Raw genomic sequence first — 15,297 nt, forward strand, 5'->3', positions numbered from 1 at the left:
TGCAGAATCCTGTACGCAGACAGAACAATCCAACCTCTGCGCCCCAAAACGGGAATCTCCTCACCCTTCGAGATGGGTGCCTTCTGTAAACAAGTAATCACATTAGCCGGCTCCGCCAGCTCCAAAGAAGAATTCCAATTCTCACTCAAACCAGTAGAATCAGCCCACTCACGGGCTAAGGCTTCATAAGGCGTTGAATCCCATCCGGGAATATCAACGGGCAACTTAAAAGTAGATTTTGACTTTCTAGAAAACATCGTGAAAAAGAAAGAAGAAAAGAAAGAAAAAGAAAAGAAAGAAGAAGAAAAAACTATACACACAAGAATACCACAAATAATATACAAACAAAACCACGCACACGCCGAAAGCAAACACGAGACAACACGACGCACACAGGTTTCGAAAACGGTTTGTGACGCCAAATGTTCTGCTTGGGTTTTCGGATCAGATAGAACCCGCTCATTAGAGCCTCTCTAACCCAGCCAGAACGTTACCCTCTCCCTAGGGCTTATTCACAACAAGTAACCACAGATACCACCTAAGGACAGGGAATTCCTACTATATATATATATATATATTCACAGAAAAATCCATAGGTTTCACACATGTTATAGTTAGCTGGACATTTTACTGATAAAAAACCAATGAAATTCCCCCGTTATAGTTACTGTAGGCAACTATAACTCACGCGACCGCAATCCTCTGCTGATGCTAATACTGTATTTAGACACTTATTTGCCCATATCTTCTTCCATTAAATTTTAGCTATACATATATTACAAATATTTTTTTTTCATAAAGACACATATGTCATCAGCAGAGGATTACGGTCGCGTGAGTTATAGTTGCCTACAGTAACTATAACGGGGGAATTTCATTGGTTTTTTATCAGTAAAATGTCCAGCTAACTATAACATGTGTGAAACCTATGGTTTTTTCAGTGAATTAGCAAGGTTTTTTAAATGCTATTTCCTAACTATTACGTGTGTGAAACCTATGGTTTTTTCAGTGAATTTGTACGGTTTTTTAAATGCTAAGTTACTTTACGCCATTTGTGGCGTGCGCGCCCACTTAACGCAGTTCGTTCCGTGCACGGTTTTTATCAACTTTAATAAGCCCTGTACATTTGGTGGCCTTCGGCCACCAAAAGCACAGGGGGTGAGGTCAATGTGGATAGTGTTTTTTTTATTTCGATTTTATAATTTCATGTTGCCAAAATTACGTTTTTTTTCTCTATTAATAAGCCCTGCACATTTTGTGGATAGTGTTTTTTTTATTTTTATTTTTTTACCGTAAGCGTACGGTAAGCTTACGGTAAGCGTACGGTAAGCGTACGGTAAGCGTACCCCGCGAAATTGCCGAAAAAAAAATAAAACCATTTTTGCTCTTGGGGGATGTTTGGGGACTCCCTCAACATGACTATGTGGGAGGGAGTTGTCAAAACAGCCCCGTAACATGTTTTTGGCCATCATGTTTGATAAACAACACTCAGTGCGAGACAAAATGGCGGACGCCGCTTCCTGGTTTCGGCCGATTCGAATGTTTACTAAGATCTAAGAGCCAATCAGAATCGCGCTCGCGCACGCCACCGTAAGCTTACGGTAAGCGTACGGTAAGCGTACGGTAAGCGTACCGTAAGCGGGCTCAGATATATATATTGATTTAAAGGCTATTTTCTCAGAATCTACTGAACAGATTTACACCAAACCTACAAAAGGCACTTCCTTGACCTAGGGACTACCTCTCTGCCAAATTTCTAGTAATTCTGTTCAGCCGTTCGGGCTGTAGCTCGTTCTAAAGGTCCTATGGAAAAATGCATGGGAAAAACGCGTTTTGGGACCCCCCTTTTATCTCAGCCCCCGCTTGACGAATCCCCCCGAGACTTTCAGGGTAGGAGCGGAGCGTAGCGCCCCACCTATTTTGAGAAATTCGCAAGGATTCGTCGACCGGCGCCAAAGTTATTCAAAATAGAATGTTGAGGTTTTCCTATGGAAACGTGGTCCTAACTATAACTACCTACTGGCGACCGCCAGTAGGTAATATATATATATATATATATATATATATATATATATATATATATATATATATGTATATATCTAGACCTCTTATAATACAAGTGGCGGCCTCGCGATCCCAGACGGACCCAGGACTTCCTACCCAGACGGCAGCCATAGCCTCGCGGTCCCAGACGGACCCAGGACTTCCTACCCAGACGGCAGCCTTAGCCTCGCGGTCCCAGACGGACCCAGGACTTCCTACCCAGACGGCAGCCTTAGCCTCGCGGTCCCAGACGGACCCAGGACTTCCTACCCAGGCGGCAGCCTTAGCCTCGCGGTCCCAGACGGACCCAGGACTTCCTACCCAGACGGCAGCCTTAGCCTCGCGGTCCCAGACGGACCCAGGACTTCCTACCCAGACGGCAGCCTTAGCCTCGCGGTCCCAGACGGACCCAGGACTTCCTACCCAGACGGCAGCCTTAGCCTCGCGGTCCCAGACGGACCCAGGACTTCCTACCCAGGCGGCAGCCTTAGCCTCGCGGTCCCAGACGGACCCAGGACTTCCTACCCAGACGGCAGCCTTAGCCTCGCGGTCCCAGACGGACCCAGGACTTCCTACCCAGACGGCAGCCTTAGCCTCGCGGTCCCAGACGGACCCAGGACTTCCTACCCAGACGGCAGCCTTAGCCTCGCGGTCCCAGACGGACCCAGGACTTCCTACCCAGACGGCAGCCTCAATACAAGTTCATCCTATGATTACCATAACATACAACAGGGGAATCAGTTTTACTATTTATCAGATCACACAAGAACTGCCAGTTTGAGCACAACCTGTTCTCTGGTTCGAGGGGTTCCTCTCTCCCTTATTCAGTTACCACTTACCTGATCAGGGTTAACATCTGTTCATGTCAAGTCACAGCTGACTAGAAGAATAGGCTACCCTCTTATACAAGAACACGCAGCACATGTTGATTCACTACAAACTGGATACTTTATTATTTATTATATACGCAATCACATAACATTACTGTGTAACACATAACCTGCAAAGAAAAGTAAAAGATTAGGTTGTACACTCTGATAAGAAAGGGGTCGACATCACCTTAGTCGTGTGTAGCCTGCACTCAATGGTCATCTAGGTTCCCTTCTCGTCTGTGCCTCGGCTCGCCTGGAGGTCACACCTCCGTAGTCACAGCTCCCTTCTCCGAGTCACTGGGACCTCTTCCTCATCGGCTACTCTCTCCTCTCTGGCAATTCTGCTAGAAGAGTATCTGTCTCTGGGTTTTTCTCCGCCTTCAAGTTTGTCATCTGTCTTCCCTGGAATAAGTAGTAGCTTTACTGCTAACGGCTAGATGCCGCCTACGGACTGAAGTAAGTGCCTCGTAATTGCCTCAGACTTTCACTAATATAGAGGTGCATTTCCTCATGGAAAATTCCGGCCCGTAACCTGCCGCCCACCAAATTCTTGTACCTCCCCGTACCAAGGACACTTTCCCAGCCGGCCGGCCTGATGTAGTGTCTTCGGCATGAAGAAAAATACAATCCTTCGATAAGGGCCGGTCTGAACCGGTTCTCTCCAAGCGAATAACACCTCATAACTAAAACATCCCCTTTAACCTAGAAGCATCTCAAGCTGCCAGAGCAGAAAGAAAGATGGAGTCTCTCCCGTTTGAGGCCTACCAGGCCTGAATTCAGCACGGCTCCATGAAATACCCTCACTACAGGGCAGGTTATCCCTAATACTAACAAATCTATCCCCTAGGATATGTGTGCAAGCCCTAGTCTATGGGGAAGAACACAGGATCATGTCGAAGTGCCTAGTAAATAGACTTCATTCACTACTCTAACCCTTAGGCTTGAATGGTGGGAGACTGAAGTCACCCTAATCACCCATCAACACAATAAGGCCGGGAAAATCGAGCAGTACAGAGGCCTAAAAAGTGGGGACAAGGTTGCCTTAGAGAGCAAGTGAAGTGAGCTTTCCGAACTGATATGGATTGCACATAGTTCTCACCAGCAAGCTCGTTTGCCACCATAGAGCTTTCACTGCTGTTACTGGGGGGAAGTTACATTCTTAGCACTTAAAGATCTCTAAAGCAGATGCCTTAATCCTACTGAATGAACATGCAGTCGCTGTGTGACCAATTACGTAACCCAGAACAGAATTAAAATCACATTTGTCCTTGTTTCGAACTAGGTCAGTGCTCTCCTCAGTGAAGCCCATTTTACCCCGCCCTGGGCCTATCCCACTAAGTTCTCACCCAGTCCACCTTAACCCAGACACTGATCCCTCCACTGCTGTAAAAGTACATGTTAAGATACTCAAGGCAAGGATGAACCTCCACACTGCCTTGGCAGTGAGTGCACCTAAACCATCCTGCCAGAGCACAAGGGAAAGGGCAGTGCTGTCATTTCAACAACAAGCATTGGCATAGGCAAAAGGTCTCGTCTTTGGGACCTTATAAGTGTTTAGCCATGCAACAGTTGCATAACTAAATACTTATAAGGTCCCAAAAGCGAGACCTGAGCGAAAGTGATCGCGATCGCGATCAAACATCAAAGCGGCTGTGCGACCGCGCGGCCGCGCAAGTGAAAGTTATCACGGCGCGTGCGCACCCGCGCACATGCACTGTAGCTCTAGGCTGGCCTGGTAGCACTTTTTGGAGCCCTCTCAATAAGTCTCGCCAGACCAGCGCATGCGCTGGGTCAGGCGAGACCTAAAAAGGAACCTAACCCGAAGTTTCTTGTGTCTGTGTGCACAGTCTGGATTTAAATCGAAGCAGTTAGTGCATGTGTATTTTCATGTCTCTTTGGAAAATACATGTGTGCACATCAGAGCAAAAGCTGAAACCTAAAAGGTGCTCTGAAACGGCTTCGAGGAGTGATTTTACTATATTCTTCGGAGTTACGACAAAAAAAGATAAGTAGACAAATGTAAAGAGCCGCTCCAAGAGTGATGTGGCTAACTATTCAACACCCACCCGGTGTCTGCAATATTTTGGTTTATTTCAAGATGCATTTTATCATGTTTCATTCAACCACAATACAATAGTTATTATCAAATGGGGGTTAATGATGCAGTTGTGGCACTTAGGATGGAGATTTTTGTGTTGAGATTTAAACAGTGCTTAATTTGTAAACCAATAAGTGCCGGGGCTCTCGTCGGGAGGTCACTGCAGCTTGCACCACACATTGCCCCTGCCAGCTGGCAATGACAGTACAAACACAGCTACTAACCATCACACACAGCTGTTGTTGTGCTAATACCTAAATTAGCCAGACAGTGCCACCATGTGGCAGACTGTCATAAGCCCCGGTGCTGGCAATTAGGTGCTGGTGCTGAGCACCGGAAACCACCGGCTCAAATTAAGCACTCATTTAAATCTGAATGAATTAAATCCACGCCATCCAAGCAGTGATGGGTTACAATATCAATTTAAAGCTGCTCTGGCTCACTTACTATGTCTGCAGTTAAAGAGCTGAAAAAGCATAAAAAAGGAACCTGCTTTGAAGCTTTAAACCTTCCAATTGGATATGAACTGTGCAATAGTACTTGTGTCAGGAGTGGCGTTGAGGGCAAAGCTAAGGGATGAATCCCAACTCACCCAGCAAATCTAAGGCAGCCACTTCAAAATTAAGGGGCAGCACGCGCAGGGGCTAACAAACCACGAAAAAATAAAAGCTCCTTCAAACTTGCCTAAGATTTAAAATTATCACTTGAAAGAACGAATTTCGTTGTTACCAGCAACATTTCCACAATGGAACTGAAGTCTCTGAGTATGTTCCGTGTCCAGGAGAAGAACTGGCCTCGACTGCCTCTCCCAGGAATGGCCGACAAACGTGCCCACAGAGGCTGGAGATGATCACAGAAAACTAACATATTTCTTCCAATTGATTTCTGCATAGTGCTGTCAATGGCGATGGGCACGAGCATTGCGTCAAGTGCAGGGAACATAAACATAGTCAATCACTTCTGGCTTCAAAATTAGGCCACACAGTGGTTGCCACGCGCTGTAATTCTCCTGCCCCTGCGCTGCCTTGTAAGAATGAGCCAACCACCATCACCCTAACCAACCCATACATTGCTATGATACCGCCAATAATAGTAAATGGCATGGAAGCAGCACAAGGATTGGTTGGAGCAGGGCAACCTGGCGCTGCATAGGAAACAATGGGGTTATGCTGTGCTCCCTCCATCTTACCAAACCAGTTCAAGTTAGAAGGTTCTGAAGTCCACTTGCCAGATTTGTCATAGCAAGAGATCTGTCCAATCTGACATGCGCACTTGATATTAGAATCATGCAAGTACTCCCCCTACGGCTGCCAGTCAACAGAATTTGCCCCCTCACCCTAGTCAAATCCAACTCTCATATCGCAGTTTTCAGGACAGAGGGCAAGCAGATATTAAATTAATATGATCATTTTCAGGGGTGGCTCGTGGTGGTTTCCTGCAGGGGGACAGCGCTCCACTGCCCCAATTGACACACCCCCACTGCTTGCAACACTTCCAGTCAAGACAAGGTAGATGCTGCTTCTTGCTGCAGATAGTTGGAAAAGCTCTTGTCGAGGGGAGGCCTAACCAAGGAAACGCTAAACCTTTCCAACAGTGTCTTCGTACACTTTGCAAGATGGCTGCCATGTAATGACTTTATCTACCTCTTGGTTTAGAAAGTTGGGCATCTAAAAATGCACTTCATCAATGTAACCAGATCAGGTTAGTGAATTGTCCGTTAGAAGGGACATTTTTATGTTCTGCATCATGGGATTAAGAACTACAGGCTCAGCTTTCAAAGATTTTGCTCATAGAGTGATTGTTGTTTAACACACCAAGAGCAGTTTCTGTGAGTGAGTGACTTTGTAAAACAAGAAATCTAAGGACAGATCTAGCATTGTGGTGATACTCATTCAACTAAGGAAAGGAGAGCTCTGAGCAATTAAGCTATAGTATGAGGCAACAGCAAAATATGAGGAGAATTTCAGTTGTTCTGGAAGTCTGATGAGATGCCCCAATAGAAGCCTTATTCCACTGACTTGTAATTGTTTTATTTGCTGCCAAAGTATCACCAGCAGCGGTTGTCTGTCCAAGGTGAGAGTACCCACCTTGCACACACATTGTTCCATCATTTTTTGATTTTAATTAGCTATCATCGATAGCTCTATCCTAGCCCTTCAATGTTCTAATTTCTAATTTAAAATACTTGTAAAGCGCAGCATACACCTTGCGGTTTCTTGGCGCTGGGGAGATCGGCAACTGAGGTGAAAACAAGAAGACCAGGGAAAGAAGAAAGGGAAATTTGAAGGGGTTTAAATGGGGAAGGCTTGGTTAAAAAGGAACGTTTTCAGATCTCTGCGAAAGGGGAGATACTGGGTGGCAGACCGGAGGTGGTCAGGGAGTGAGTTCCAGAAGGTTGGAGCTAGGGTGGAGAAATTAGCCCCGCCCCACTTTTTGCGAGTGAAGCGAGGGATCTGGAGGAGGGACCTGGAGGAAGATCGAAGTTCTCTTGTGGGTAAATAGGACTTGATTAGTGAGGAGATGAAGGCAGGGGCGGAGCCCTGGCGGGCCTGGAAGACCATGCACCCGATCTTGAATAGGGCCCGTTCCTTTATGGGGAGCCAGTGAAGCTCTCTAAGAAGGGGGGTGGAGTGGTGATAACGAGGGAGGCCGTACACAAGCCGAGCTGCTTGATTCTGGACGGTCTGGAGTCTACGCAAGCTGGAAGCGGGGATACCGTGATAAAGAGCGTTTGCGTAGTCCAATTTTGATATCACGAGTGCGGCCATAATAATCTTAAGTGCCTGGGGAGAAAAGAAGCAGGAGGACACCACATAACTGATTTGTGAGTGGAGAGTGAGTTGGTTGTTTATTTTGACACCAAGTGTTTTGACTGTGGTGGAGGGGGTCGGTGCAGAGCCAAGAGAAGGGGGCCAGAAGAGAGAGTTCCAGGGACTGGATGAACCACCGGTGAGAACCAGCTCGGTTTTGTCCGGGTTCAGCTTAAGGTGGTTGTGGTTCATCCAGTCACTGATGAATGTCAGGGTTGACTGGAAATTGGAGACCGAGAGAGGAGAGGAGGACAGATCAAAGATGAGCTGGAGGTCATCCGCGTAGTTATAGACGGTGACCTCCAGCTGCTGTAGTGCAAAGATGAGAGGAAAGATGTAAAGGTTGAAAAGTAAGGGGGAGAGCGAGGATCCCTGGGGAACACCGCAAGTGACAGGAAGGGGGGTGGCCGTGAAGTCGCCTAACCGGACCGCCTGAGTGCGTTCCCTCAGAAAGGAGGAGAGCCAGATCAGAGCTGATCCCCCGATACCGGCCGCCTTGACACGGGTGAAAAGGATGGTGTGGTCCACCGTGTCAAAGGCGGCGGAAAGATCAAGGAGGACCAGTGCCTGGTGTTTATTTTCGTCCATACCCTTTCTGAGTTTGTCCAAGACTGAGACCACGACTGACTCGGTCGAATGCCTGGGACGGAATCCGGCTTGGCGGGAAGCCAGTCCCCCGTTTGCCTCCACATGGGCGCTGAGCACCGCGGTAACATGGCGTTCCATCACCTTGCCCAGGAAGGGTAGCAGGGAGATGGGGCGATAGTTAGCCGAGATAGAAGAGTCAGCGCCAGCTTTCTTCAGGATGGGCACTATGGTAGCTGCTTTAAGCGAATAGGGCACTACGCCCTGTGCCAGGGAGCTGTTGAGGAAGGCAATGGGGGGGTCAGGGCAGCTGGAGTATATTTGCTGCAGGACTCGTGCTGGGCAGACGTCCGCAGGAGATCCCGACTTCACTTTAGGGAGTATCTCCAGAAAAGAGTCCTGCATGAGGGGGGGGATAGAGGTAAGAAGGTGGGGGAGGGGAGGGGGGGGCGGGATCGACGAAGGCAGAGGAGGGTGGAGGGATATTAAGCTTGATGGTTGCTATTTTGGCCAAAAAATAGGTATTAAGCTGGTCGCAGAGAAGTTGGGAGGGAGGAATAATGGGCGAGGTTCGGTCTGAGAATGCCAGGTCATTCACTATCTCGAAGATTACCCTGGGTTTGTTTTCAGCAGATGTAATTTTGGACGAAAAGTAGGCGGACTTAGCAGCCAGGATTGCTGTTTTATATTTGTCCAGAGCTGATGAGAAGTGGGTTTTTAATAGGGGATCGTAGTTTTTCCTCCAATGCCTTTCTGCCTGACGGGCGCTCAGTTTGAGAGCTTTTAGGTGGTCGTTGAACCATCTATTAGAGTCCTTTGGTCGGCGGACGGAGATGCGGCGTAGGGGCGCCGCAGAGTCGCAGCCATCCGCCAGCCAGGTGTTAATGGCCTTGGCTTGAGAGGTAGATGTTAAGCCAGTAAGAGTAGGAGTAGAGTCGCAGAGCATGGAGGTCAAGGAGGGGTAGTCCAATCTATTCCAGTTCCGTGCCCAGGTGTTTTTGGCATACGGAATTTTAGGCATCACGTTGCGAGGAATAGAGAAGGAAATGAGGGCATGGTCGGACCAAGGGCACGGCGAAACAGTGGCCGAGGCCACGGGGAGGTTGAGGGACCAGACCTGGTCCAAAGTGTGTCCATGGGAGTGAGTGGGGACAGATATGTGCGATACGAAATTAAGGGTTGATAGGCAATCTGTAAACTCTTTTGAGGCTGAGCACTCGAGTGGGTCAGAGGGCCAGTAATTAAAGTCCCCTAGCACCAAGACCGAGGCATAGTTGACCGTCAAGTTGGCCAATAGGTCTTGAAAGGCCGGCAAAAATGAGGGCGAGGGCTGGGGAGGCCGGTACATTAATAGGCAGGTAATAGGGGGGGAAAATGAAAGAGAGCGGGCTACCAGGAAGTCAGCAGGGGGAATGGGAGGTGAGGGAAGTGGTTGGTAGTTCAACTCCGACCGAGCGATCAGGGCAACCCCACCGCCTGCCTTGCCCGCTGGCCGGTCGGCTCGAAGGGCCACATAGGAGGAGGGTAGGGTGGCCAGGAGAACGGGGAGGGAGGTGTCACAGTACCAAGTTTCGGTCAGGAGCAGTAGGTCCGGTTTCTCAGAATCGAGTAAGACGAACAACTCATGGTGGTGCTTGACCGCTGACCTGGTATTGAGTAAAAAGACAGACAGTGCCGGCGAACAGGGGGAGAGGTCAGGGGGAAGGGGGCAGGGTGACGGTGGAGCGTGTAACGGGGGATGAGGGGCTATGGGGGAAGTGGGGGCAAGGCCTAAAAAGGAAATCAATCTGCGGGTGGAATCTGGAAGTAGCCATTTACCTTGAAGGGCAATAAGATCCTTAGAAGAGTAGGATGTAGATTTGGCATGGAGTCGTGCCCCTAGCCCCGTCCGGCCGCGGACGGGCGCAGACGGGCTTGCCTTAGGCGCGCCTTCGGCGCGCAAACGGCGCGCCCGCTGCGCTCGTCCGCTGCGCTTCCTACCAAGACACATACTTTATGCCGGTGAGAGAGGAGGTTGGAGGGGGCGTGTCTCGCCTCGCCCTCGGGAATGGCGACTGAAGGGAAGAGGTCGTTGCAGCGAGAAGCGCTGTTCTAAGATGCCAAGATGCAGGTGAGAGTGAATGGCAGTTTAAAAGCACAATGAATATTACACAGACTACAATTTTTAAAATCGTCCCTGCTCCCGGCTTTCCGCCTCAGGAGCCAATCAGCAATGCTGTGCTTAGGGCCAAATGCAGCGGTATCCCCGTTTAGAAGAACGCTTCCATCTACCACCACAATATCTCCTACAAGATTTTTAGGATAAGCACTCACAATGTAAATTACCTCTATTGAAAGCTCTTTCATATGGCTTTGTATTTTATAGAATCCTGACTAACATGGACCAAGGCCTCTTAGATAAACCTCAGCATCAACACCAATAGTCTAAATTCCACACCATTTCATTCTGATATTTTGCTTTCTCGTGGAATTTATGCTTCCACATCCTTGTTGCTCCCTACATAGCTTTCACTTCTTCCACCTTCAGAGATGTCTTGCCCTTCAAATGTCTGGTTGCTTTTACACATCTGCAAACACTGCTCCCCTGAATGATAGAGCTAAGAAAATTGATTTCCTTTTGCATACACCAGAGCACCAGACCTAATCGCCACTCAAGGGGCATCAGCTAATGCTGTCTCTGTCTCAGCTGCAACGTAGGCGGAAGGACCCGATAGAGTTATGAACCTTTCTGATCTTTACTGACTTTTGCACTAACAATCAGTGATGCTGGAACATTTATCAGAGTTGGGCTGCTGCCATCAGTGTGAAATCACTATGTCAAGGGGATTGTGAAAAATCCAAGCGTTACACACAGAACATATGTAGCAAATAAGCTGCGCCAATTCAGCAAGAGCATGGCAAGGATGCAGTACTTAGCCGGTCATGCATTTTGGAGCACACTCTTGCAAATATGTTACTAAAGCATGGTGTAGTAGCTCACTGTCACTTACATTCAATGACTTTTCCATTGAAATGGCCACCAAATTTGCAGAGACATGCAGCCTTGCTGATAAAGCTAGACAGTACACAAACAATAGATAATATGTGGGTGTCGCCTACTCTTTATCATTTGTGCATCACAGAGCAGAGCAAAGTGTTTTGATTTGTTTTGATCATATTAAAACCTTTGTTTCCATCACACTTCATTAGTACAAAAAATGTGCTTAATTTGTGCTAAATTTTGAAATATTTGTACAGTTCATTTACAGATATTCTAAATGTGTTCTGAAAAAATAGACATCCTTTAGCCTTTGCATGAAATGTTGTCACTTAGTTCAAATTACAACATACTACAAAATTGCAGCCAGATAAAGAAAAGTAAACATCAATCTCCATGTGAAAAGAATATGCAGTAATGTGTTAAAAGATAGCGCCTGATATGTGACCTCTGTGCTCTGTGCTCAGCAAATGTTACAAGATAAAATAAAAATCCAAGGCATTGTTATTGTTCATTCACCTTCTGAACTCCAGCATGGATATTTTGGTGGTGCTTTAGCACCACAACCCCACCCCCACAGCCCTACTTTCAGCGCCTAACAATTGGTTTCTATTCTTGAACTGCTGAAGCTTATCAATAAATTCAAGGAATAAGGCTCCATGAGTTTTCACTAACCTGGAACCTGCAAATCAAACTACTTGTCTTATAAATAGCTGTGTGGCAATGCCCGACTCAGTAACATTCAAAATGTTTTTCAGGATGTTCTCATTTTTGGTTACTATGTTCATTTTTTTCTATGATCATTGTTAGATTTGGGGGTCTCTAGTTGGCATAGGTAGGTACCTGTGACAAATAGGGACCCTTTCGTCTAGTCAGGGTAAGGAGCTACACTCCTAAAATAACCCCTGCTTACCCCCTTGGTAGCTTGGCACGAGCCGGCAGGCTTATATGCGTAGCACAAAGAGAACAAAACAAAAGGATTGCAGGGAAGGTGATGCGTCGGTTCCTTACACGCAGGGGAGTGGATGCATTGGTTCCTTACTGCTGCGCAGGGGAGTTGATGCTCACTTCCTTACTGTGTGGGGAGTTGATGCGTCGGTTTCTTACTTCTCTCCGGTGCGATGCGACACGCTGGCACCTCGATGCGATACTCTTCTCTGGTGCGATGCGACAAAATGGCGTCTTGGTTGCGATGCGACAACGTTGGTGTGATGCGTGCACGCCCAATGGCCGTGCGTCGACTCGAACTTTGGAGCTGCAACAGGCCCTGCGACGCGCTTCTCTGGTGATGTAACGTTGACCTCTGTGGCAGCGTCCCGCTTCTCCGGCGATACGCCGTGCTTCGGCGATGCGAAGATGGCAGCGGCAGCTCGCTTCCTCAGCGATGCGATGACAGCGGCGGCGACACGCTTCTCGTTGTTGCGTCACGCTTCCAGCTCCCAGCGACACGCAGGCTCTCAGAGGCACAGCACAACAGCAGGCACTTCAAATCCCAGCAAGGGAATTCAGGGGGAGCTGGTTGGTGAAATCTTGTATCCCTGAGACTTCAGGTAGGAGGCAAGCTCTAGTTCAAGCCCTTGGAGATTCTTCTTCAAGTTGATAGAAAGCACACTCAGTCCTTTTCTCCTTTCTTTGGTAATGAAGCAACCACAGCAGGCCAACCCCTAAACACATAGCACAGGGGTAGTCTCCTCCTTCAGCTTCCTGGTTCTTCTCCTCAGCAAATGTTCCCAGAAGTGATCTAAAGTTCTTGGGTCTGGGTCCCAATATTTATACTCCTTTTCTCTTTGTTCTTTGAAGGCAGAGAGGCCTTTGCCTAGTCCAAACCAGTTCTGGTCAGTCCTGAAGCACTTTGTTGACATGTCTCCTGCTTTCCTTTCACAGTGCAGGGCAGGAACATCAGACACACCACAGGAGGTGGAGCCAGCATTGTGGAGGGAAGGACCAGCCCTATTCAGGTCCCAGGTGCAACCCCTCCCACCCATCTAGATGCAGATCTCTCTATTCAGCCTTGTGCTGACTCGACTCACCCTGTCTCCTGGAATCCCCAGCCCCTGTCACTCAAACTCCAGACAAGGAATACACAGCCTAGCAGAGGCAGGTTTGGATGGTTAGACAAGAAAATGCCTACCTTCTAAAAGCGGCATTTTTTGAACACAGAATGTTAAAACCAACTTCACTAAAAGATGTATTTTATCATTCTGAGTTTAGGCATACTAAAGTCGAATTTCTACCATGTTCCCTGAGTCAGTTTTGATTATAAAATGTAATAATCAAACTGCCCATTCTGGCCTATGGAGAACAAGTAGCCTTGCAATAGTGACAAACGAAAATGGCTGTAATTCACTATCAGGGCATGCCACACACATCAGGGCATGTCCTACCTTTTACATACAATGCACCCTACCCTTGGCCCTACCATAGGGGTGACTAATATGTATAAAAGGGAAGGTTTAGGGACTGACAAGTGGGTGCACTTGCCCAGTCAGCATGGCAGTACCAGACTGCACACAGGCTCTGCAATGGCAGACCTGAGACACACTTTACAAGCTTCTCCGATGGGTGGTACAATCAGTGCTGCAAGCCCAGCAGCGGTACAAAAGGGGGCAGCAGCATTGGTTACAAGCCCTGGGCACACGCAGTGCACTGTACTAGGGTCTGACAAGTAAACCAATCAAGCCAATCATGGAGTCACTAATCCATACATCAATTTACCATAGGGAGCACTTACACTGTGTCACTGAACAGCAGTGGCACAGTGCTCAAAGCATCTATAACCAGCAAAAACACACGAGGCAACAGCAAAAAGTGGAAGGGAGACCCACGCCAATGGTGCCAGGTCTAACAGTCATGGAGTTGCTTTTAAGTAGTTGCCATCTCTAAGTCATGTAGATTGTGTATTACCACCATGTTTTGGGCAATGAATAGAACTGAACCAACCTTAGTGGAATCTGTCCCAAAAATAAGGTGGGACACTAGCTCCTTTCTGGGTATCTCCACTCTAATTGAAGTCTGGGCCACAAGATAACTTGTGCAATTTGTATGGATGCTCCACCAGCGTGTATATGGCTTGTCAGTGCTCAAACTCTAGAAATAGGGACAGATATTTGGGTTATTTGCAGTCTGTATGTTCTCTTCTCTTCTGTGTTCCATTGCATGTCTCTTACATCACCTTGCACCACCGTCTCATTCTTTCCCTTTTTCATGTGCCCTTTACTTTTCGTCTCTCCCTCCATTTACCTCTCTTCTTTTCGGCCCCTAACTCCAAGTTCTCCTCTCTTGTAAATTGCCTCCCTGTCTCTGTGACACATGCACATCTGTCTCCTCCACTCTTCTTCCTTCCTAATTTAATTGTACTTGTTTTGGCACAGAGGAGCAGCAGCCGCTGCCAAAGGAAATAGATCTGTTCAGTACAATAATGTAATAATGACATGATTTGCACTTTTGAGCATTCCCGCTTTCGTCCTGGGATTCATGATACATGTGGAGGTTTCTTTTCCGGTATGCCACCCTCCTTCTCCAGATCTAGCTCCTAGATCCTGCGCTCTCACAGTCTCACCTCTCCCTCTTACTTTGCTGTGTTTCTCTCCACATTGCTAGTTTAAAGTCACCTCTGTTTTGGCTTTATTCTGTCACTTTCCCACCCTGTCGCCTCTGCATATTTCTTCTCGGCCTCACCTGTCTAGGCCTCTTTGGCCTTTCCACTCTCTCTCCCACTCCCCTCTGGTGTCCATTACTTACTTCCTTATTCCTCTTTCTCTTCTACATTTCTTTTCTTCCCTTCTCACTTCACCCCTAGTCTTTCCCATCTATTCATCTCTTTTCTTTCCTCCTCATGTATACCTTTCTTTTCTGTCAACATTCCTTTTCACCTCTCCAGAAAGACCCTTCCCTTCATTTTGATGCACGCTC

This window comes from Triturus cristatus, chromosome 4_2 (genome assembly GCF_964204655.1).
Source record: "Triturus cristatus chromosome 4_2, aTriCri1.1, whole genome shotgun sequence".
NCBI lineage: Eukaryota > Metazoa > Chordata > Amphibia > Caudata > Salamandridae > Triturus > Triturus cristatus.